This window comes from Erythrolamprus reginae, chromosome 4, assembly GCF_031021105.1.
Source record: "Erythrolamprus reginae isolate rEryReg1 chromosome 4, rEryReg1.hap1, whole genome shotgun sequence".
NCBI lineage: Eukaryota > Metazoa > Chordata > Lepidosauria > Squamata > Dipsadidae > Erythrolamprus > Erythrolamprus reginae.
The window spans coordinates 87,901,985-87,925,577 of NC_091953.1; the positions used below are offsets into that span (position 1 = coordinate 87,901,985).

The 23,593-nt window shown below is 42.9% G+C and overlaps 1 long non-coding RNA gene across 4 annotated transcripts in view; it reads left to right on the forward strand.

Annotated features, from left to right (window-relative positions):
• The window catches only part of LOC139166792 (uncharacterized), a 176,276-nt gene that overhangs the window by 8,393 nt on the left and 144,290 nt on the right, over window positions 1-23,593 (forward strand). For all 4 annotated transcript variants that reach the window (XR_011559043.1, XR_011559045.1, XR_011559042.1 and 1 more), the window contains exon 2: window positions 16,411-16,606. This is a non-coding gene — a long non-coding RNA (uncharacterized lncRNA). The remainder of the gene's footprint in view (window positions 1-16,410; window positions 16,607-23,593) is intronic.

Consider the following 23,593-nt stretch of genomic DNA (forward strand, 5'->3'; position numbering starts at 1 on the left):
TTTCAATTAATTAATATTAAAAGAGACAAAGATGGTAGAATGCTATTTATTAAGGGGAAAATAAATAATAAGGCAGTAACTTTAGCAGTAATCTATGCCCCCAATAATGCAAAACAATTTATAATGAATGTAAAGCGTAAATTAGACAATTTTGCGGAAGGCACAGTGATTTTAGCAGGCGATTTCAATTTGGAATTAACAGCAGGGAGGGGAGAAAAGAAAAAGTTACATTTAAATAAAATTACCGTATTTTCCGGTGTATAAGACGACTGGGTGTATAAGACGACCCCCTAACTTTTCCAGTTAAAATATAGAATTTGAGATATACTCGCCGTATAAGACTACCCCTCTTCTGATGCACATGCCTTCGCTCCCCTTCTGTGCTGCGGCGGCGGCGGTGAGGGAAAGGAAGGGGGGAGGAACAAACGAGCGAGCGAGAAACGGGGTGTTGGTGGAGACGGCTGGCTGAGGCAAAGGGCTGCGTTTCCCTTCCCTCCCCCCTCCTGCCCCCATCCTGAATGGAAGCCCCGCTCGGCCAAGCAGCCCTCTTCTGACGCACATGCCTTCGCTCCCCTTCTGTGCGGCGGCGGCGGCGGCGAGGGAAAGAAAGGGGGGAGGAACAAACGAGCGAGCGAGCGAGAAACGGGGTGTTGGTGGAGACAGCAGGCTGAGGCAAAGGGCTGCGTTTCCCTTCCCTCCCTCCCTCCTGCCCCCGTCCTGAATGGAAGCCCCGCTAGGCCAAGCAGCCTGGGGTCTCTTCCGCTTGCAAACCGGGCGGGCAGAGCGGACCCGTGCTCACTTTCGGCTCCGGGGACTGCGGGTGGCTAGGGCGCCGAAAGGAAAAAGAAGTTGCTGAGCGTCCCTTCGTCGTAAACCCGATGGGAGGCGATGCTGCAAGACGCCGTCTCCTCGAGCGCTCCCTTGCCGGCCGAAAGCTCCCCGAACTCCCGCCTGTGAAGAGAAACCAAAGGGGGAAATAAAAAAACAAGGCGTCGGGCGAGCGCCAACCGATTCCGGAGCTCCCTCGCCGGCTTCATCGACGCGCTGCTGTTGCTGCTGTCGCTGCCGCCTGAGGCGGCGGCACTCGAATCTGGCGTGGTGGAAAATCTTTGCCTGCCTCCCCCCCTCCCCAATCCCGCTCCCCGCCTCCTCCCGCCCGCGGCTGTGGCACCCGTGTTAAGCAGCAGCTTTCGCTGGGTGGCTGCTGCGTATGAATGACTTCGGCACCGAATGGGCGCAGTATCTGGCGTATAAGATGACCCCCCACTTTGGAAAAGATTTTCAGGGGTTAAAAAGTCGTCTTATACGCCGGAAAATACGGTAACATGTTGGACCTTCATAAAAACATAGTAAACAGGGATACATTTTATTTGGCAAGACACAATAAATTTAGTTGCATTGATTATATATTAATGAACAAAACAGGGGAGGTACATCTTAAGAAAGCAGAAGTTAAAAGCATTTGGTTATCAGACCATGCTCCACTGTTAGCAGTGATTGAAATGGATGTTAGTAGGCAACAAAGGATTTGGAGATATAACCTTGTGGTTTCGGCTAGTGAGAAAAATAGACTCAAATTACAAAAGGAATTGAGTGAATTCTTCAGTATTAACGAAACAGGAGAAACTAAGCAAACAATAGTTTGGGATACACACAAGGCTGTTATGAGAGGTAATTGTATTAGCACCGAAGCTTTTATTAGGAAATCCTGGGAAGCTGAAAGAGAAAGTCTATTAAAAGAGATAGATTTAATTCAAGAGACTTTGAAAACTACAAGAAATAGAGCCTGGAATATATTATTATTATTTAAGAAAAAGAAATTACAGTCTCTTGAGGAAGAGAGATGGAATAAAATGAAGATGATTGTAAAACAGAGAATTATGGGCTGGGGGAACAAATCAATGAAACAAATGGTACATTACTTGAAAAAAAGAAAGGAGAAATCCCATATCTCTGCTTTAAAGGATAAGGAAGGTGCAATAAAACGTAGTAATACAGAAATGGAAAAAATAATGAGTGATTTTTATGGGAATTTATACAAAAAAGAACATATTACAATGCAAACTATAGAGGTTAATGAGAAATTAACGGAAGAAGATAGACAAATTTTAAATGCAAAAATAACAAATGATGAGATATCTAGAGTTATTAAAGGGTTGAAACCTGCTAAAGCCCCAGGCCCAGACGGTTTTACTGGTGAATATTATAAGACTTATAAGAATGAATTATTACCACATCTGGAAAAATTGTTTAATAATGTATTTGAGACTTTTGAAACCCCACAGTCGTGGAAAATTTCAGAAATTATAACTATCCCAAAGCCGGATCGTGATTTAATGGACCCAAGTTCCTATCGCCCTATCAGCTTACTTAACCAGGATTACAAAATATTTATGAAAATATTGGCAAACAGAGTAGAGAATATCTTACCAAAGATAATTGGAGAAGACCAATATGGATTTGTTAAAGGAAGAAAGATTTATGAACCAATTAGAAACGTTGTTAATGTGATACACCATGCTACCACTACCAAAAGAAAATTAGGTATTTTAAAGTTAGATGTGTACAAAGCTTTTGATAAAGTTAACCATGATTATTTGTTTCAATTATGTAAAGATTTAAATATGGGAGATTCGTTTTGTAGAATTATAGAAACAATTTATAAGGATAATATAGCTTATATTAGAGTAAATGGCAACAGAACAGAGAAGATTAAAATTCAGAATGGAACTAAGCAGGGTTGTCCACTATCCCCAATGTTATTCGCATTGGCAATTGAGGTTTTAGCAAATAAAATTAGAAATGACAAGGAATGGAGAGGTTATCAAATAGGAAAACTTGAATTAAAATTAAATCTTTTTGCAGATGATGCTATAGTGTTGTCTGAAACCCCAATTGAAATGATGAAAAGAATAATGATCTTGCTCCAGGAATTCAAAGACCAATCGGGACTTATGGTTAATATAGAGAAATCGGAGATAATTTGTTTAAATATAGGCCCTAAAGAGCAAATTGAGATACAAAAAGTATCACGATTGAAACTAGGATGTAAAAAAATGAAATATTTAGGAATTTGGTTGTTTAAGAATCCTATTAAAATTGCGACGGCCAAGTATAATTTAATATGGAAAAGAATTCAAAAGCAGATAAAAAATTGGAGGGAAAAAAGGTTGAGAAGAATTGCCAAGATCAGAGCCCTTAAAATGATGATAATACCAAAAATGATGTATTTATTTCAGGTTTTACCAGGTACTTTTCCTGGTGCAAAATTGAGAGAATGGGATAGTAAATTAAATTCTTGGATTGAAGGAAACAAAAGGCCTAGAATAAGAAAAAAATGGCAAATAATAAAGAGCTATTATTTAAAAAATGGAGTAGAATAGAAATCAATAATTTAACCGACCCTCTGAAAGCAAGCGTAGAAATATGGTCCAAATGGCAGGGAAAATGTGGAACTAGAAATTCAAAATTATCAACGTTACACGTATTGAATACAGGTAATGATGTTAATTTAAGCAGAATTATAAAAGTATTAAATAGCAAAGGGATAATGAGAATTGAACAATTATATGAGAAGGACGGGAGAGTTAGCAGAACTCGGTTGGAATGGTGGCTTGGTCAACAGAAATGGCTGCAGATTAATGCAATAAGTAAATACTTAAATAAAAGTGAGAATAAAGAAGCTTTCTTGCGAGAAGAAAATTGTTTAGGAAAAATAATAAAAGAAAAGATTAATGATACAAAAGCTCAAGCTAGTAACATATATAGAATGTTATTGCAAGTGGAAGAGGAAGTAATAAAAAGTTTGACAAGATGCTGGTAAAATGACTTACAAATAGATGAAAGTGAAATGAAAGAAATAGTAGAAAATATACATAAGATTAAAAATACAAGAGTTAAAGAGATGAGAAGGAAAATCTTACACAAATGGTACTATACACCGGCACAACTTGCACACTTCCAGGGGAAAGAGAAGGGTAATTGTTGGCATGGTTGCCAAAAGAAGGGAATCTTTTTTTTTTATTTCCAAATGTTTTTATTAATTTTCTTTAAAATGACAAACAAACTTACAAACATTTAACATACATTGTAGGGATGTATCATCCCTGCTCTTCTCAAAAGTATAATTGCAGATACAGAAAAAGGAATACACAGTTGAATATCTAATTCAATGCTACTAATACAAAAAATATCTAGTAAAAAAATTAACTGTCATATAAAAATTTCTAATTAATTTCAAGTCAAATTTTTTTTTAGAAAAAACAAATTTCTATTCTATCTATGTAAACTAAATCTAATATAAATCTTAATAAGAAAAGATCATCTAAAATATCTATACTTATTACTACTCTTCTTTCTTTATTTTTTTATTTTTATCTATCCATTCATAAACATTGTTCCATGTTGCGTAAAATTTGGTTTCTTCCTGTTCATTCAAGCGTCTTGTCATCATGTCCATTTCCGCGCAGTCTAATATTTTTGCAATAACTGCCTCTTCTTTGGGGATATCTTCCCCTTTCCAATTTTGCGCGTATATAATCCTTGCCGCTGTAAAAATATGTATAATCAAGTACAAAATTTCTTTTTTATAATTTTGGTTAGTAATTCCTAGCAAACAAAACTCCGGGGTGAAATCTATTTTCTGCTTTGTAATTTCTTTTGTCATTTTTTCTATCATTTTCCAATACATTTTAGCTTTATTACATGTCCACCATTGATGGTAATAGGATCCTATTTCTTTCTTACATTTCCAGCACAGAGGTGATGTCTTTGGGAACATTTTTGCTAATCTACTTGGTGGGAGATGCCATCTATAAAACATTTTAATTTGGTTCTCTTTCAAAGAAACTGATTTAGTCATTCTCCAGTTGCACATCCAAACTTTGTCCCATGTATCTAAATCAATTTCTTTACCTATGTTTCTACACCAATGTATCATACTATCTTTTAATGTTAATTCAATATTCTTGTGAGTAATCAAATATTTATATATTTTTCCAATTACTCTGTTGTGGTTTTTAGTGATTAACTCACTTAACAGGTTTTTACTTTTGTTAAATATATAGAGTGTACTATCTTTCTGATATCTGGATCTAATCTGTGCGTAATGCCACCAATCAATTTGTATCCCTTCATCTTGTAGTTTAATTCTAGATTTTAATTTCATTTGATTGTCTAACAAGTCTTTATATCTTATATTTCTTGAGTCATTAATGGAATTTGGATGTATTATTGCGTCCAAGGGGGTAACCCAATCTGGAATTGTTAAAAAGTGGTTTTTCTTTATGTCTTTCCAGACATCAAATAAATATTTTCTCAGCGTGTGTCTTTTAAAGTAAGAATGGTTTTTATCTTTATCGTACCACACAAAAGCATGCCAGCCAAGCATGAGGTCATGTCCTTCTAATATTGATGTTCTCATGTCCTCTAAAGTTATCCAATTTTTAATCCATGTTAAAGTGGCTGCCTGATAATATAGTTTCCAATTTGGGAGCGCAAAACCCCCCCTCTCTTTTATGTCTTCTAACATATTTATCTTAATTCTTGCCTTTTTCCCTTGCCATAGAAATTTTTTAACCACATTTGTTAAGTTTTTAAAAAAGTTAGCCCCTGGATTGATTGGGATCACTTGAAATAAAAATAATACCTTAGGTAAGATATTCATCTTAATCGTAGCAATTCTTCCCAAAAATGATATTTTTAGATTGTTCCATATTTCTAGATCCTTTTTAATTTCATTAATTAATTTTATATAATTATCATTTTTTAATGTTATTGTTTTGGCTGTTAGCCATATTCCCAAATATTTTACTTTTTTAACTATTTGCATTCCAGTAATACATTCTAAATTGCTTTCTTGTATTTTACTCATGTTTTTAGTTATAATTTTTGTTTTATTTTTATTTATTTTCAAACCTGCCACCTTGCCATATTGTTCTATTGTTTGGATTAATCTTGGTGCTGTGACTAACGGATCTTCCATTATAAAAGTCAAATCATCTGCAAAGGCCTGGACTTTGTATATCTCTTTTCTAACTGTTAAACCTTTTATCTTTGGATCTGATCTTATTTTTATTAAGAGTGCTTCTAAAGTCATAATGAAAAGAAGAGGTGATATGGGACATCCTTGCCGCACTCCTTTATTTATTTTAAACGCTTCTAATTGTTCATTATTTAATATAATTTTTGTCGTTTGTTCTGAATAAATAGCGTCTATTAAATTAACAAATTTGGGGCCGAATCTCATTTTATTTAATTGCATCTTTATAAATGTCCAATTCACGTTATCAAAGGCTTTTTGCGCGTCTAAGAACATTAAAGATAATATTTTATCTGAATGTTGCTCATAATACTCTAATACATTAATAGTTGTTCTAAGATTATTTTTAATTTGTCTACCTGGAAGGAAACCATTTTGGTCTGAGTGAATTTTGCTATTTATCACATTTTTCAATCTATCTGCGTATATTGCTATAAAAATTTTATAGTCTACATTCAATAAAGATATTGGTCTATAGTTTTTAATTTTTTCTTTTGGTGTATCTTGTTTGTGAATTAAAGTTATCAAAGATTCCGACCATGATTTAGGAATTTTACCATCTACTCTACATTCATTAAAAATTTGGAGCATATTATTTCTTAATACTTCATTTTCTATTTTATACCACTCTGCCGGGATAGCGTCCGGTCCCGTGGCTTTGTTGTTTTTCTGCTTTTTAATAACTATAAGGAGTTCTTCCATCGTTATTGGACTCTCCAACTTTTCTTGTTGCTCTTCTGTTATTTGTGGTAACTCTGCACTCTCTAGGTATTTAAATACGGCTTCTTCTTCAATATTATCATCTTTATACAATTCTTTAAAAAAGTTTTGAACTATATTTGCTTTTCCCTCTGGGTCATATTTTATTATTCCATCTTTATCTTCTAATTTTCTAATTAATTTAGATTGTCTCTGTTTTCTCAGTTTATATGCTAACCATCTACCTGATTTATTGGCATGCTCAAAATATTGTTGCTTAGCTTTCTTTATTTTTTCCAATAGCTGATTTTGTTCTTGTAATCTAATTTTGTGTTTAATTAAATTTATTTTTCCCCCAAATCTTTATTTTTCACATTTTGTTGTGATAGAAACTCTAGTTGTTTTAATTCATTTATTAATTGTTCATATTTTCTTTTTCTTTCTTTATTATATTTTGCAGTATAGGATATTGTTAATCCTCTTATGTATGCTTTAGTTGCATCCCACAAGTTCTGAGGGGTGGTGTCTGTATTTTTATTAATTTCGAAAAATATTTTTAATTCCTTTTCAATCCATTCTTTATATTCTTTCTCTTTCAAAATATTTCTATTCATTTGCCAATTACGATGTTTTTTAATATTTCTCATATAGACTATAACTGGATTATGATCTGCCCAAGTATTAACATCTATTTCTACGTCTTGTATGTACTCTGCTGTTGTTTTGGGAGCCCACACCATATCTATTCTAGTCCAAATTTTGTGGGGGTTTGAGTAAAAAGTATATTGCCTGCCATGAGGATGCCTTTCCCTCCATATATCATTCAATAGCAATTCTGCTTTCATTTTTTGAAAAGTTGAGGGCAGTAAATTCTTTTTTTTCTTTTTACAACTTTTCTTCACCCCCGAATGGTCTAATTGTCTATTTGTTATGGCATTAAAATCTCCAATAATTAACATATTTTCCAAATTTAATTCTAAAATTTTTTGATGTAATTTTTCATAAAATGCAATTTGGTCATCATTTGGGGCATATATAGAAACAATAGCAAGCGATTTGGGTTCAATATCAATCTGGACAATCAAAATTCTACCTTCATCATCACTATATAGTTGTTTGGAATTTATAGAACTCTCAACATACATTGCCACTCCTCTTTTCTTTTGGTCTGCTAATGCAGCATACATCTTTCCAATTTTATTATTTAACAATAAATTCCGATTACTCTTTTTTATATGCACTTCTTGGAGTATCACAATTTGAGCTTTTTGATTCTTAATTTTGGAAAACATTTGTTTTCTTTTTTTTGGTTCATTAAGTCCATTGACATTTACTGAAAAAATTTTTAAATCTCTCAATGTAGTCATTTGTTGTATTTCTTGGTTTCGCGTTGAGGTTGCTTTCTTCTGGCCCCTTGGTCCTGGTCCTCCACTTGTGCAAGTGCCCCCATGGCTTCGGCCTGCATTGCTTCCAGTTCTTTTGTTATCTGTTCCATTTCGCATATTCCACTGTTTTCATAAAAGTCTCTTGCTTGGTCTAGATTCTCCAATTTATATCTCGTTGATTTCCATGTCAATGATAGACCTTGTGGAATAAGCCAACGAAAAGTTATGTTTTCTTTAATCAGAAGTTTGGTCAAGAAATGATAGTCTCTTCTAGTCTCTCGAACACGTCTTGGGATTTGTTTTAATATTTTTATTTCTCTGCCTTGGTGTTGTAGTTGTCCCGCTCTTGACCAATGCAATATATCATCTCTCATGCTTTTTCTTACAAATTTGATGTGAATCTCGCGTGGAAGATTAAAACGGCGAATATAGCTGTTAGAAATTCTGAAGACTTCATCGATTTCTTTTTTTATGTCATCTGGGTCCATCTGGAGGATTTTCCCAATAATGTCAGCCATAATGGCCTTTAAATCTTCATCTTTTTCTTCTATTACGTTTTGAAATCGAAGTCCGTATGACGCACGTTGCATTTCCAGATGTGTAATTGATTCATCATACCCTCTGTAACGTGAAGCAGCTTTGTCCTCCAAGTGACCAATTCTTTTCTCCACCTTTTCCGCCTTTTCTTCCACTGCCTTCATTCGTACTTCATTATCTTGCAAGGCTTGCTTAATCTCCTTCATCTGGTCTTTCATTTCACCTGTGTCAACTTTCATTTCCGCCATCTCTGCTTTAATTTCATCTCTGTTGTGTTGCATCTTGTTGAGATTTTAGCATAAAGTCATTTAATGTTGTTAATGTCTCTTGGATTGAAGCCAGAGATGGTTGTTTCTCCCTGTCCTTTTCCTTGGTGAACATAGTTGCAGATAAAGTCTGCTGTGCGGGAGATGGATGTGGTGAACTTTGCGGGGAAGAAATAACAGTTGTTTGCTTCTTGATTGTTTTAGTATGGGTGGAAGAACTTGACATTTTCAAATTTAAATTTAGTGTTATTTTATGTTAGCAGTATGTAAAGAGATTCTATAAATTCCAAACCCACAGTGACAGTTATACTAAATCAGTAGCAATTAATTAATAGCAATAAAAGTTCTAATTCAAATAAAAGGCTAAATTTCAAATACACTTAAAATTTAAAATATATCTAATTAATGCTCAACTTATTAATTCTTATTACTCTAGTCAAAGTTTATATCAAGAAGATGTGAAGAAGAAAAGGGGAAAAAGGGGAAAAGGTTAGTTTAACACAGCTGCAAAGATAAGGAGGAAAAGTCAGCAAAGTGAGAAGGAGGGTAAAAGCATGTGAAGAAAGGGGGCAATCAGAGTTAAAGACTATTATTCAATTAGGAGGAACAGGGGACCAAAGACCAAAAGAAAATTTAGCAATGCATAAACAGAACCAATTGTAATATAATGTAATATAGAATTAAAATTCAAAAATTGAAATTATCAAAGGGAAAACGCAAAAAAAAAAACAATTGATTGAAGATCTCATTTGTTGTCAGAAACACCTTAATGAGTACTGCAAAGGTATTCCGTTTTTTGAAGAAAGGTATAGTCTTTAGAAAATTTATAAAACTTTTTCCAAGCAAATGCAGTTTAATTTCACGAAGTTAAAATGAAGTCGGTCCGTCTCTCACAGCCCAGGAAGAAATCTCTCCGCAGTAAATCCAACGTTGGATTTAAAAGAAGGGAATCTTTATGCATATGTTCTGGGAGTGTGTAGAAATTCAGACATTTTGGAAGGAAGTGCAGAACGAAATTAATAAAATGTTAAATATTAATTGGACAATTACAAAAGAAATAGCGATTTTAATTAAACAAAGAGAACTAGGAGAATTCAAAAAATAAAAACTGCAGCATTGGAAAGTGCTCAAGCAGTAGTGGTATTGGGTTGGAAAGAGTCTATAAAATGGACATTACAGAATTGGTACCGGTACATGGTGGATCACATATAATTTGAAATTATGGAAATAAGATTAAACAATTTTGATGAAAACAAACTGGAGAAGCTGATGGTACAATGGAATAAGGTGAAAGGTTATATGTTGAGTAGAATCTGTGATGTAAATGTGAAAAATAAACTGCAATCACTCTTTTAGTAATATCTAATGCAAGATAGAGCCAAGGAAATATACATAAACAAACTAGTAAAAATTGAACCCTTCGTAATGGGTGGTGGGGGTGATGGGGGTTTTTTTGTCTGTTAGGTGATGGGCACATGCACTGTGCACTGTTTTATGTTTGTTTTTTATGTAACCATTTTATAAAAATCAATAAAAATATATTTCAAAAAAAAAAAAAGGACACCTGACCTGCCTCTATAAAAGGCAGCACCTTGCTGTCCAGCCCCATTGTAAGAGATACCAGCTAGTGTTACTTATACTGAGAGGGAGAGATAGATTAGCTTTCACTTTGTTTCTGCTGCAAAGAAAGAGAGACCTCAAAGACTCTTCATACAAGTTGAAGAGACAAAAAAATGCATTTTAGGGCACAACAATATTAATTTGTGGGGTTCTTTGGGGTTATATATTTCCTCTATTCTATACTTCTACTGTCAAATTTTTAAACCATTTCTTCCTTTCATTTATTTTGTGTACAAATGCATTTTAGGGCACAACAATATTAATTTGTGGGGTTCTTTGGGGTTATATATTTCCTCTATCCTGTACTTCAACTGTAAAATTTTTAAACTATTTCTTCCCATTCATTCATTTTTATTCTGTGGGCGGGAAGACTGCCACTCAGTAAGCCAAAAAAAAAAAGGTTGCTGAGTCTGAACAAGCATGCTGTTCCTGTCTGAAAAAAATGTCTCCAATGCGGTCTGGTGTCCTTCTAGTTTTGGAAAGCAACACCTGTTTCCAGGGCGAAAGCTATTTTCTGTATCCAGAGGGAAGGGGACTTGTCCAACGTGCAGATTGTTTGGGTGGAAAAAGTTCATGTAGGAATGATAAATTGAGCCATTTCAGTAACTAGAAAGTGCAATGGCTAACATGTTGAAGGCCGTCCTGACTCTTTTGAGAATCGCGGAATAATAATCAAATAAATAAATAAATACATACATAAAAAGGAGTGGATGGACACTTTTTTTCAAGGCATTTTTTCTCTAATTCTAGTTCCACCTGATCGCTGCACCTTCATCTGTTCCTTGGACCAGTGTCACCGCAGGCCTTCAAACATAAAGAAAGCCACGAAAAAGGGATATGGCCGTGCTGCTGCTGGTGGTGGTGGTGGTGATGGAGCTGGTGCTACAGGGGCAGGTCGAAGGCGTGTAACATCTGCGTCTCCTACCCCTTCCTCTGGTACAAGCAGGTGCCTGGGTTTGATGCAAGAAGAAGTTGGAGATGACATGGCATGCAGCGCTACCTTTTCCTTGTTATTGCCTTCTACACACTCCACCACATCTGCGTGTTCACTGTCCGAGTCATCACCCCCCTGCAAAGCAGCAAGGCCATCTCACCCAGAAGCAGCGGAGTCTTTAATTCTGTTCTCTGAAACTTGCAACTGGGATGCCATAGGGCGTCCATCTGCCCAATCCGCAGTTGCACACCTTGGGCTTCCGGATAGCCAGGAGCTTCTGCCAGAGAAAGAGGAGGTGTCCATGGCATCATTGGGGAAGACCACGATTGATGATAATGAGGCCCAGATCCCCGCTCCTGCATCTTACTGGAATGTAGAGTCTGAGAAGGAGGCTAGCGGGGAGGAGTCGGTGGAAGAAGATGACAAGGTGTTAGATCCCACGTGGACCGAAGGCCGACAGAGTTCAGAGGAGGAAGAGGCTGTGGTAGTCCCACAGCCCCAGGCAGCCAGCAGAAGCGGAGGGAGAAGGCTGCAAGCCCTCAGCACTGAGTCTGCTGGTACTACTGCCCACTGTGTCCAGGGGCCGAGCACGCCTCATGTGTCACAAAGAATCTCATCAGCGTGGCATTTTTTCAAGCAGTTAGCAGCAGACAAGAAAAAGGTTGTTTGCAATCTGTACCACCAGTCCCTGAAGCGAGGGAGAGATCTTAATAATCTAAGCACCAGCTGCATAACCAGGTACCTGATTTCAAAACATGACCTTCAGTGGGGACAATACCTTAAAAGTATTCAAATGCCTGGGTCTTCCTCTTCTGCTGTGGCTGCCTCAGCTACTGCCAACGCCCCCCCCCAACAACAAGGTCACCTGTCTGCTCCCAAAGGGACAATGATGGATCACCACCAACACCACAACCAACAGCAGCACTGGCACCACCACCAGCAGCAGTACTGGCAGCAGCATCACCACCACCACCATCGCCAAGCATGTCTACACCATCCCAGGGAAACATTCATCAGCTGTCCATTTCTCAAACCTTTGAGAGAAAGCGGAGGTTTGGCCCATCCCACCCACGAGCCCTGGCTCTCAATGCCAGCATTTCACAGCTGCTGGCATTTTAAATGCTACCCTACCGCCTGATTGAGACACCAAGTTTCAGGAAATTTGTTAAATTGGCTGTCCCACAATACTCCATTTCCAGCCGCTATTACTTTTCACGCAAGGCCATCCCTGCCCTGCACCAACATGAAGTGGAGAAAATTCGGTGTGCACTGCAAAATGCTGTCAGTTCCCGCGTCCACCTCATCACCGACACGTGAACCAGCAAACATGGCCAGGGCCAGTACATCTCTCTCACTGCCCGCTGGATGAATGTAGTGGCGGCCGGGAATGAGGTGGGAAGCAGTTCAGCGCATATCCTTCCACCACCCAGGATTATTGGACATCAGTCGGTGCCTGCTGTTGCCTCCTGCTCCTACTCTGCTTCCCCGTCTTCTTCCTCCACATCCAGTAAGCACAGCCCGGTAACCTCCTACTTCAGAATGGCTGTGGGTAAATGGCAGCACTCATCTGCTGAAACTCATCTGCTTGGGCAAGAGACCATACACCGCCCTGGAGCTATGGACCGGTATCCAGAGGCAGACAGATGAGTGGTTGTTGCCACTGAACCTGAAGCCGGGGAAGGTGGTGTGCGACAATGGGCGGAACCTTGTGGCAGCCTTGGGCTGAGCGGGATTGACGCACATCCCTTGCATGGCGCATGTGGTCAACCTGGTGGTGCAGAAGTTCCTGGCCAATTATCCAGGCATGTCAGTGCTGCTGGGTAAAGTGTGTGCGGTGTGCACACACTTTTGATGTTCCCACCCTGCTGCTGCTCACCTATCTTCCCTGCAGAGGAACTTTGGCCTTCCCACCCACCACCTCATCTGCGATTTGCCAACCAGGTGGAATTCCATGCCGCATATGCTTAAAAGGGTGTGTGAGCAACAGCAGGTGTTGTATCCTGTAATGGCTACCTTGTATCTCTGTAAATAGTTTGTTCCTTGTTAAAGCGCTGTCTGAGCTAGAATCAGGAAGTCGCTCCTGATTGGCTCAGACGCGGCTGGCTCTTGCTTTGGCGGGAACCGCAAATGTATAAAAGGAGCGGTTTCTCCCAGGCAAAGCAGACGGTACTAGCTGAAAGTCACTTACCTTTTCTGAGCTGAATAAAGGTACTGTTTTCACCTAACCCTGCCTCTGGGTTTATTTCACTGGCGACGACGGACGGAAGAAACCTCGCGTCCAACATGAACAACCTCCAAATCGGCCGGAGGCAATAGTGGATTACCACTTTCATAACCTCTGGTCAAGTAGAAGTGCAGACCCACAGCACTTTACCCCCAATGAATGGGCCTCCATGAGGGATATTTGTTCCATCCTGAATGTCTTCCAGTATGTCACCAATATGGTCAGCCCTGACAATTCCGTCGTCAGTGCTACCATCCCCATGGTTTGCCTACTGGAAAAATCCCTTCAGGCCATGCAGGTTGTGCAACAGGAGGAAATAGAGTGGCAGGCGGAACAGGAGGAGCAGGCGGAGGAAGGCCCATTTTCCCAGCAAATCCATGTCTCACAGGGTGGGGGGCTGTGCTGACAGTTTTGGGGCAGGAGGAGGAGGAGGAGGAGGAGGACTTGCAGCAGGGCAGCCCCTAGTGCAGCTCACGGGCACCAATGGAGCGTTGCTGGAGGGGGGAGCAGGAGGAAGAGGAGGAGGAGGACGAGAGACCTGTTGCTGAAAACATTGCCTTGACTCCGGGCAGCCTGGCTCACATGAGCCACTACATGCTCCAGTGCCTGCTGAATGACCCCAGGGTAGTCCGCATCCTCAACTCTGCCAGTTACTGGGTGGCCGCCCTGCTGGATCCCCATTATAAGGACTGCATCACCTCCTTCATACCATCGCCCGAGCGGGAGCACAGAATACGCGAGTACAAGCGTGCGCTCATGGATGCGCTATTGGAAGACTTCCCACAGTAATTGGAGTGCCCAGTGGTGGCATGCAGAGTAGGAGTAGGACACGGTCCGCAATGCAGCTGGGACACTAGCAGCACCGCAGGGGGGTGGTCATTGGAAGACGTTGGAAATATGAGACCTTATTCGACATCCACACAGATGCACCACCCTCAGATGTGATGACCCATAGCAGAAGGCATCACTTGACCCGCATGGTGGACGAATACTTGTCCACGCGCATGATGGTTCTTAATGATGCCTCCACCAACTTCAATTTTTGGGTGGAAAATTGAACACGTGACCAGAGCTTGCCCTCTATGCCCTGGAAATGCTGGCCTGCCCTGTGGCAAGTATCCTGTCAGAGCATGTGCTCAGCACCGCAGGAGGGATGATCACTGACAGAAGGATCCACCTATCCACAGTCAACGTTGACATACTGACATTTCTTAAAATGAACCAGGCATGGATCACAGAGGATGTTGCTGTGCCACCACCTGAGTGAGTGGTTAGAGCGTTCGCTACCACCACCACCACCACCCTCACAGTTATAAAATTCATGTTATGTATGTATATAGTCAGTTATATTTTGATGGTGAATGTTTGGGTATAGTTTGTGTTTGACTAAAGTTTGTGTTCAATAAACCTATTTGTTGCACAGATTTGTTCTGAGAGCCTAAATGGATGTTCCTTCCAAGTTGTGTCACCTATTGAAAATCTGAGATATCCATTTGTATTTTCATGGGAAAACTTTTAGTGTGTCCTGAGTTCAAATCCAGTCAATGGCTGTACTGTGCACCTGGCCAGGAAGAAAAAAATTCTTTTGGAAAAATGGTTGCAGGGAGCCTAAATGCAGGGAGTCTTCAGAGAGGGGCGGCATACAACTCTAATAAAGTATAAACTATGTCTCCTCCCAGAACTGTCAATCTTTGTAAATCTGAGATATGCAGGCTTATGGTAATGGGATGTAATGGTCTGGTTTGGGTTTGACAAACACGGTTTGTGTTCTCTCTCCACCAGTTGCAATTTGCCAATGTGCCACTCTTGTCCAGTGTGCAAAGCCATCCAGCCATGGCAACAGAACAAGAGAAAGATGAGGGGTCCAGGGCATCATCTGGGAAGGATGATGAGACCCAGATCACTGATCCTGCAGCTTACTGCAATGTTGAGTCTGAGAGTAAGGCTAGCGGGGAGAAGTCAGTGGAAGAAGATATCAGGGGTGATGACGAGGTGCTAGATCGCACGTGGACCAAAAACCCTCAGTGTTCAGTCTGCTGTAATCTACTGCCCACAGTGGCCAGTGACCCAGCATGCCACATAGCGCATGCCCTCCAATCACACAGAATTGCTGTGCAAAATCTGGTGGGTGGCTGCTGTTGCCTCCCCCCACCTACTCTGCGTCCCTGTTCACCCTCCTACATATTTAATTTATGGGCAACCACAGGGCTGCCTTCCACGGCTCTATTTTTAAAAAGTTCAGAATTCGGTTCGCGTTCGGGTTCGGGGTTCGGTGCTGTCACCCGAATTTTTTGCAAAGTTCGCCCGAATCCGCCGAACCCGAACTTCATTGAGTTTGCCCATCACTACTTACTATGACAATAAACTAGGCAAAATATGTGCTATGACATCATGAGGCAAGCTATTTGCATTGCAATATCATGTTAGTACATAAGAGATGGGATATGGAATATAGCACACCTGTCATTGCCTGCTCCTCTTCTCCATCCACAGTTACTCTTGGACTTAGGCCCCCTAGGCCATTACAAGTTATGCATGGTATGTTTGTGTGTATGTTTGGTTTTATAATAGGGGTTTTTAGTTGTTTTATTATTGGATTGTACATGTTGTGTTTATTATTGTTAGCCGCCCCGATGATGATGATGATGATGATGATGATGATGATGATGATGATGATTATTATTATTATTATTATGTTTCCACAGGAAACTGCTGGCTGGGTGGAATGAATTGTTAGAATACAGCGAAAACCCTGAATTATGTACTTCTGTCCCTCACTGGGAGGCAAAAACAAAACTTCAGCTTTTCACTGTCTTAATGTGCATTTCATCATTTTTTCATCATCAAAATAACTACGTTTCAGCTTAGGAACTACATCTCCCAGTAGACAAGTTGTAACAGGTATGCCTGGCATTGAAAAAAAGACTGTTCCTGATAGTGAGAATAGAAAATGAGCAAGGAGGAGAGAATATAGAAAATCTGACAACCAAAGAAAAATTACAGTCTGGGTCTGTAGAGATATCTGAAGTTAGAATGAAAAGTCTTGAATACGTTAAAAACGTAATATAAGTGAAATTATTTGAAGAAAGGGTGGAATGGATAAAATGGTCTAGTTTGCATTCTGAACCTTTTGTTCAGAAAGCAGTCATAGAAGCCTGGATAGAATCTTGATTTGTTTATTTCTGGGCACATGGTAACATGAGGATTTAACACACATACCAGGATTAGTTGTAGAATTTGACATATGCTCAGCAAGTGTTTTCAGTCCTAACTGCAGGAGCACAAGACATATTTATCTTCTGCTAAAAAAATCAAGAGGTAGCAGGAGGGTAAGATGAAAATTATTTGGGGGCTTGTTCCTCTGAGACAAGATTAAATGTAATCTTGTTCAGGTGTTAAAAACAAACATCCTATGGGCTTGATCTTGAAAGGTATCTTGAAAAGTAGGTTGAAAAATCTCAATGGATGGATTATTTTTGTTCCAATCTATCTATGGTAAGCATTACTTATGAATCAAATTTTAGCCAGAATACTTTTGGAACTATGGGTGTTATAGGAGTTGAAATCTTACACTAATGGAGGATAGATGTTTGAGAAAGATGGTTATACAACCCACCCCCCTCATTCTGAGACGTTCAGTATGAAATTTTTCCTTTGGCAAAAGCAGACACTTAGTTGCCAGGAAGACAGTATCCTGGTAAATCATAGAGCTGCTGTCATGACCCTCTTTTTTTCTTCCTTATCAGTCTTGTTCTGGTCTAAATTAGAAATGCTTTTCTCAGATAAAATGGGTAAATCATACAGATTACATTTATTGTCTGGTATCTCCATAGTCTTACTAAGAGATGAAATTCCGCAAATCTCCATAATCTGTCCCATTACACGTAGGTGAAAAGAGATTCATTTCTCCTATCTGCAGGCAGTTGCATGTTAAGACTTAAAAATGGCTGTTGGAGAGCATGACACAATTATTTGTATAATCCCAATGACCAATAAGAAGACAAAGATGAGGTGACATGTCATGAACTATATTACCCAGAGTGCAATTTGTTACTACTTTCCCCTAATGTAATCTCTTAAAGAAAATGCCCCTAATCTGAGCTAATATCCCTTTAGTCAGTCAGCAGAAGACTGAAGAGTAGCATATGGAGTAATCATTTTCATTTGCAGCAGAGGCGAAGTAACAACACGGACACAAGAGCTGGATTTAAAATGGGCCATTTTTATCAATTAAATTTGCATAATTTATTTAAATAAATTTGCATAAATTAACTATAACCCTAAACAAGGATCCGCAGGGTCAAACAATTGCTTCCGAGGAGGAAAATGATGTCAGAAAAACTTCTGGGGCAACACATGGGCGTAGCTCCATGCTGATCCAGATGAGGGGCCACGCCCTCACCTGACTCACTGCCATGCACTTGCATGTGGGAGGTCCCGCCGTCTATCCCATACAAGGGGAAAGCAATGGGCGGGACCCAAAGACAGGTTCCCCCCAATTGCTCAGGTCGTTCCACCACAAGCCTGAGAGAACCTGTCAATCATCCCCAAAGATGCCCAACGGAGAACAGGCAGTTGCTAAACCACCACCCAGTTTTCTGCCCCTAACCTGCCACAGAGTGGGGGTCAGATCTCTATCTTGGCCCCCCGACTCCCCCCTCTAACTGCACCAGCTCACGCAGTGACTGCTGCAGGTCCTGTAAGAAGATGGTGTTCCACTGGTCTGACAGGTGAACACCGTCAGCCCGGTTAAGCCACGGCTGATCTATGATGATGTGGGGATGGGAAACCACTACCCCACCCAACTCTCTAACCAGCCTGCCCACAGCCTTAGTCACCTTTCCTGACCCTGTGGGAGGCCCTAAGTGAAATGGCATCCCCAAACGATCCTCGGGAGGATCACAGACCAAACCACTTGCGTGGTTGGCCAAGTTTTGCGAAGAATATGCAAGTCTTCATGGGCGTGGCAATGCAGTGCCAACCCCCCCCCCCACACACAGGTCATTGCCAATGAGAGCAAGACCGACCCCCTGGGCGCGACACCTCTTGTGCCGCCCTCCCAGGAGCAGCAGGAGAAAGCCCTTCTCTTTGCAGGCCTCTTCTCCACATCCAGATGGTGCTGACCCCCTTGACCCAAGACAGCCGGGTCCCCATGGTGATTCATGCTGCAGCTCGGCAGGCCCAAAAAACCACTGTGGCCACACAGCAACGCCGTCGGTCTCGCCCTGGTGGGACTATCTGGAAGAAGGCAGAGAAAGGCTCCCTAGCCTGACACCCTATCCTAGTACAGCAACTAACTGTTCCTAACCTAGATGGGCTGCTGACCGCCAGCGGCCCATCCCCAGATCCAATGACCCAGAGAACCAGACACTGCTGCACTAGTTGCAGTGCCGATACAGAACGAATGCATTCAATAGCCGGCGGGGTCAATGCCAATCCCGACTAGAGCCCTAGTCACTAAAGCCCAAACTTGATAGCGGTTCAGCAGGGTACCATCCTGGTGTTTAAAAGGTACCCCTGCTCTGTTCCCTTAAGACTACAGGAATTCAAAAGATCTGCCACCGGGCACACAGACTGATCGGTGGCAGCCGTCAACTCTATCCTAACACTCCTACATAACTGATCAGTCTTAAATTGTCTTACCAATAGAGAGACACCCCCTGTGCTAAAATGCAGGTCAGAAAAACTGAAAGGCACGGAGAGACCTGTCAGCCTGAGAGGAGGCCAAAGCCTCGCTGACCCGAAGGGCCCCAAAAACATAACACAGGCCGCTGCCTGAAAGAGGCGGGCCTCATACAGAGAGGCACACAGTCTGTTCAAATGCTTGATAAATAAGGGACAGCTGCTGCACAGTTAATGCCTGTCTGCTGTCCACTGGGGGCACTGGTCGTTCCCTAACCCAACCTCCCAGCATCTTCCAAATGCGGAAGTCACAAGAAAAGTCCGAGAAGCCACTGGCCTTGGATAAAAAAGGTGAGGCCTGCCAACCTGGACCTAATAGTCCTAACTGAAAGGCCGCGCTGCTTAAGCAGCACGCAAAACTACATAAGGTGATCCACTGGGAAAGACCAGATGTGAGGGTAACCCCCGGTTTGCCTAAAACCCCTAAACTCCTTACCTGCGTTCTGATATGCCCTCAATGTGCTTGGCGTCACTGAGAGGGCCATGGCCCTGTTGGCTTCAGTCCCCCACTGCTCGAGAGCCCGCCCAGGCTCCACAGGTGGCTGGAGAAAACTTCCGGTGATGCGCGAGCCCACGGAGCCAGGGCCCGAAACTTGGACAACTGACCACGAGACATGGTGTCAGTGATCCCATTATCCAGCCCGAGAATGTGCCGAGCCAGAAACAGATCATTTAGCGACGACCTAAGCACAAAATGGCGGACAAGCCGCATGACCCTGTCACTTTTAGATGACAGGGCAGTCACAACGGGGACTATGGTGAAATTGTCGCACCAAAAGTGCACGGGTTTGTCTCCAAATTGCTCTCCCCACAGCTCTAAAGCTACTACCAGTGGAAAGAGCTCCAGGAAGGTCAAATCCTTAACTAGGGGAGAGGGCCTCCATTCCGGAGGGCACATGGAATGGCACCACTGGTCACCTAAGATAACCCCGAACCCGCGGGTCCCCGCAGCGTCCAAGCAGAGCTGCAGCTCAGCTTCCAAAAGAAGCTCGTGCCTCCAAAAGGAAAGACCATTAAAGTGGGCCAAAAAACCTCACCATACTCACAGGTCATCTTTGACCCCGGCGCTCAGGCGGGCGCAATGATGGGGCAGACACAACCCCTCCATCGCGGTATATACTCTCCGGGAAAAAGGCCCTGCCGGGAGCTATGACCCAGCAGGCAAAGTTAAGAAGCCCGGCGAGTTCCTGCGGTTGATGAAGGGTCCCCTTTTGACTACCTAACACTGTGTCCAGCTTACTCCGGATCGTGAGCAGCTTATCAGGGGGCAATCTGCAAGATTGCTCCACCGAGCTCAATTCAGTACCTAGAAAGGTAATCCTGGTAGCGGGGCTCTCAGTCTTCTCAGGGGCCAAAGGGACCCCCAAGTGAGCACAAAGGGCTTTGAAGGCCAGCATCAGAGCAGAACATTGCTCTGAATGCGCAGGCCCCGCCAACAGGAAATCATCGAGGTAGTGAATGACCGAACCCAGACCCGTGCGCCTCCTGAGCGCCCACTCCAAGAAGGTGCTAAAGCTCTCGAACAGGGAGCAAAATATGGAGCATCCCATCGGCAATGCTCTATCTACATAAAAACCACCTTCGAAGTGGAAACCCAGGAGCTCAAAGTCATCTGGGTGTATGGGGAGGAGCTGGAATGCCAACTTAATGTCGCATTTACCCATAAGGGCTCCCACCCCACATTTCTTAACCATGGCTACCGCCGCGTCAAAAGACGCATAGCGGACATAGCAAAGCTCATCAGGAATGAAATCATTCACTGATTCAACCTTCAGGAAGGACAGGTGGTGAATCAATCTAAATTCACCTCTAGCCTTCCTAGAAACCACCCCTAAAGGGGGGAGACCCGAAGAGTTGGCGAGGGTGAGCACAGGAAAGGTCCCAGTACCCTGCCCTCAGCCACCTCTCTCTGGAAACAATGTCTTCATGCCCCACAACCGATCTAGGGTTGTCAGACATGAAGGCCTTCCTAGGCCCAACACATGGGCTCCTGAACCCCTCAGCAAGAACCCTACAAGAAGGGCAGCCACCCTCCTACCAGGGGAATACTCCCAAACAACTTCCCCAGCAACTCCCAGCTTAACTGGGCTGGGCCCATTCTCCCCCAGCAGGCAGGGGCCGTTTAACCGGCCCTGCACCCTCCTTCCTATCCTTACCCCTTTCGGGCTTGATCAGTGACTGCTACCCCTGTGGTCACCTCCCCCAGCCTAGGACATGTGGGCTGTGTTAAGCCATAACTCGGGGACAACCACATCCCAAGGGAGCGTGCGCTCAAATGCCTCCTGCCTCCTAAAGGCCTCATCGTAGTGGTGCCATGCCGTGCCCTTGTAATCAAAATGAGCGTGGGCAATCAGGTCAATATATTTGAACATAGAGGAAGCCTGAGCTGGCTCCCTCTGGGTCACCACTAAAGCGTATGTCAGGTATGCATACAGCCATGAGCTGAAGCACCTGCTAACCCTGACTTTCTTGGGCTTATTCACCTTCACCTCGTCTTCCTTCCCCTGTTTTGGAACTTCCTTGCTGAGGAGGGAGAAAAAATCTACATACTCCCCTCTCCAAATACGTTCCTTAACCGTGGGATGGAGGTGACCACTCAAAGGCGTGGAGGGTAACCCCCACGGGCTGGCAACTGCTCTCACAGCAGCCAAAGGGTCTAAAACCATGGGAGTCCCTACAGTTGCCTCCGCTGACCCTGTCGAGGGCATTGAAGCCGTCGAAGGGGCCTGTGCCACTGCAGTAGCAGTGGAGAAAGCCCAAACCTGACTATGGGTGATGACGGAATTACCCCCTAAGTTGACCCCACTCCCAGAACCCGGTGGCACAAAGGCCTGACCGGTCAAAGGGAGGAGCGGTAAAAGTGTTGGGTGTGGTGCGATCTCACCTGCCCCCAAAGGGGTAGAAGCCATCCATGAGGACCCAGCTCCTACTGAACTGGGTAACGCTGTCATCTGCCCGGTCTGGGCTGCTGGTTCACCTGGTGGCCTGCCAAGGGTTGCTGGAGCTGAGGGAGTGGTGGCTCCTGGTCCGTACCCTGACCTCCAACGGGCATTCCGATCATCAAGCCTCTCTAAGATCCTAAACCAGGAATAAGCAGGCATGTTAGTCTCATTGACCGGGGGTCCCCACATTCCCCCCTCTTCTGGTCCCCGCCTGGATGTCTTCGTGCCCCAACTGGGCCCGGGCTGAAGGCCTCAAGGCCCTCCTGGGTTGATCCTCCGCCTCCACATGTGGTGGTGCAGGCCTCTGCCTTTTTGGAGCCATCAGTAAAAGCAAGGGTAAACAGAATTAATTATTTAAATGAGGCTGATCCTTGGTATCCCAGCAACCAACTGTGAAGCTCAACTGGGGATGATGACTCGTTATCCCAATAGGCAGATTGGGTAGTGAAAGGCCCACCCCTAGGCTCCAAGGCCTGAGGGCTAGAAGGCCTACTAGGCCTACAAGGCCGCACCCCCCGAACCCGGCCACCCAAGGCCAAAAGGAGGAAAATTCCCCCTCCCCCAGAGGGGCAAGGCCCCTGCCCGGGAAGATTCACCCCCCTCTAAACACTGGGGGGTCCAACAAGCTCTCCGCCCCCCCCCATGACTCCAAACCAGGTACTGAAGGTTCAGCCTCCCAAGATGGCCGACGCCACGAGGCTGCTTTAAAATGGCCGCAGGGCAAGAGCGAACACCAGCCAGGTGTTCGCCTCTTGTCATCCAGGGCGAAAAGGAGGCCCTGGAGTCTGTTCAGCCCTTTTATAGGGCTGCAGGCTCCGCCCTGGATGACATCACTGGGAAGGCCAAAACCTTCCCAGGAGGTGGCCGATATCTCGCAAAATCTCGCAAGATCTTGGCCGAAGAAACAAGATGGCGGCCGCGCCGAAGGTCAGTGTCTCCCTGGTCCTGCAGCAAAACGGGCCAGGGATAAGTCACTGGCCGGGTATTCTCATAGTATTGCTAACATTGTGGCTATGGAGCAGTATATGTATGGGGTGGCACAGCAGGTAGAGTGCTGTACTGCAGGCCACTAAAGCTGACTGTAGATCTGAAGGTCAACGGTTCAAATCTCATTACCGGCTAAAGTTTGACTCAGCCTTCCATCCTTCCGAGGTGGGTAAAATAAGGACCCGGATTGCGGGGGCAATAGGCTGGTTCTGTTAAAAAAGTGCTATTGCTAACATGTTGTAAGCTGCCCTGAGTCTAAGGAGAAGGGCGGCATAAA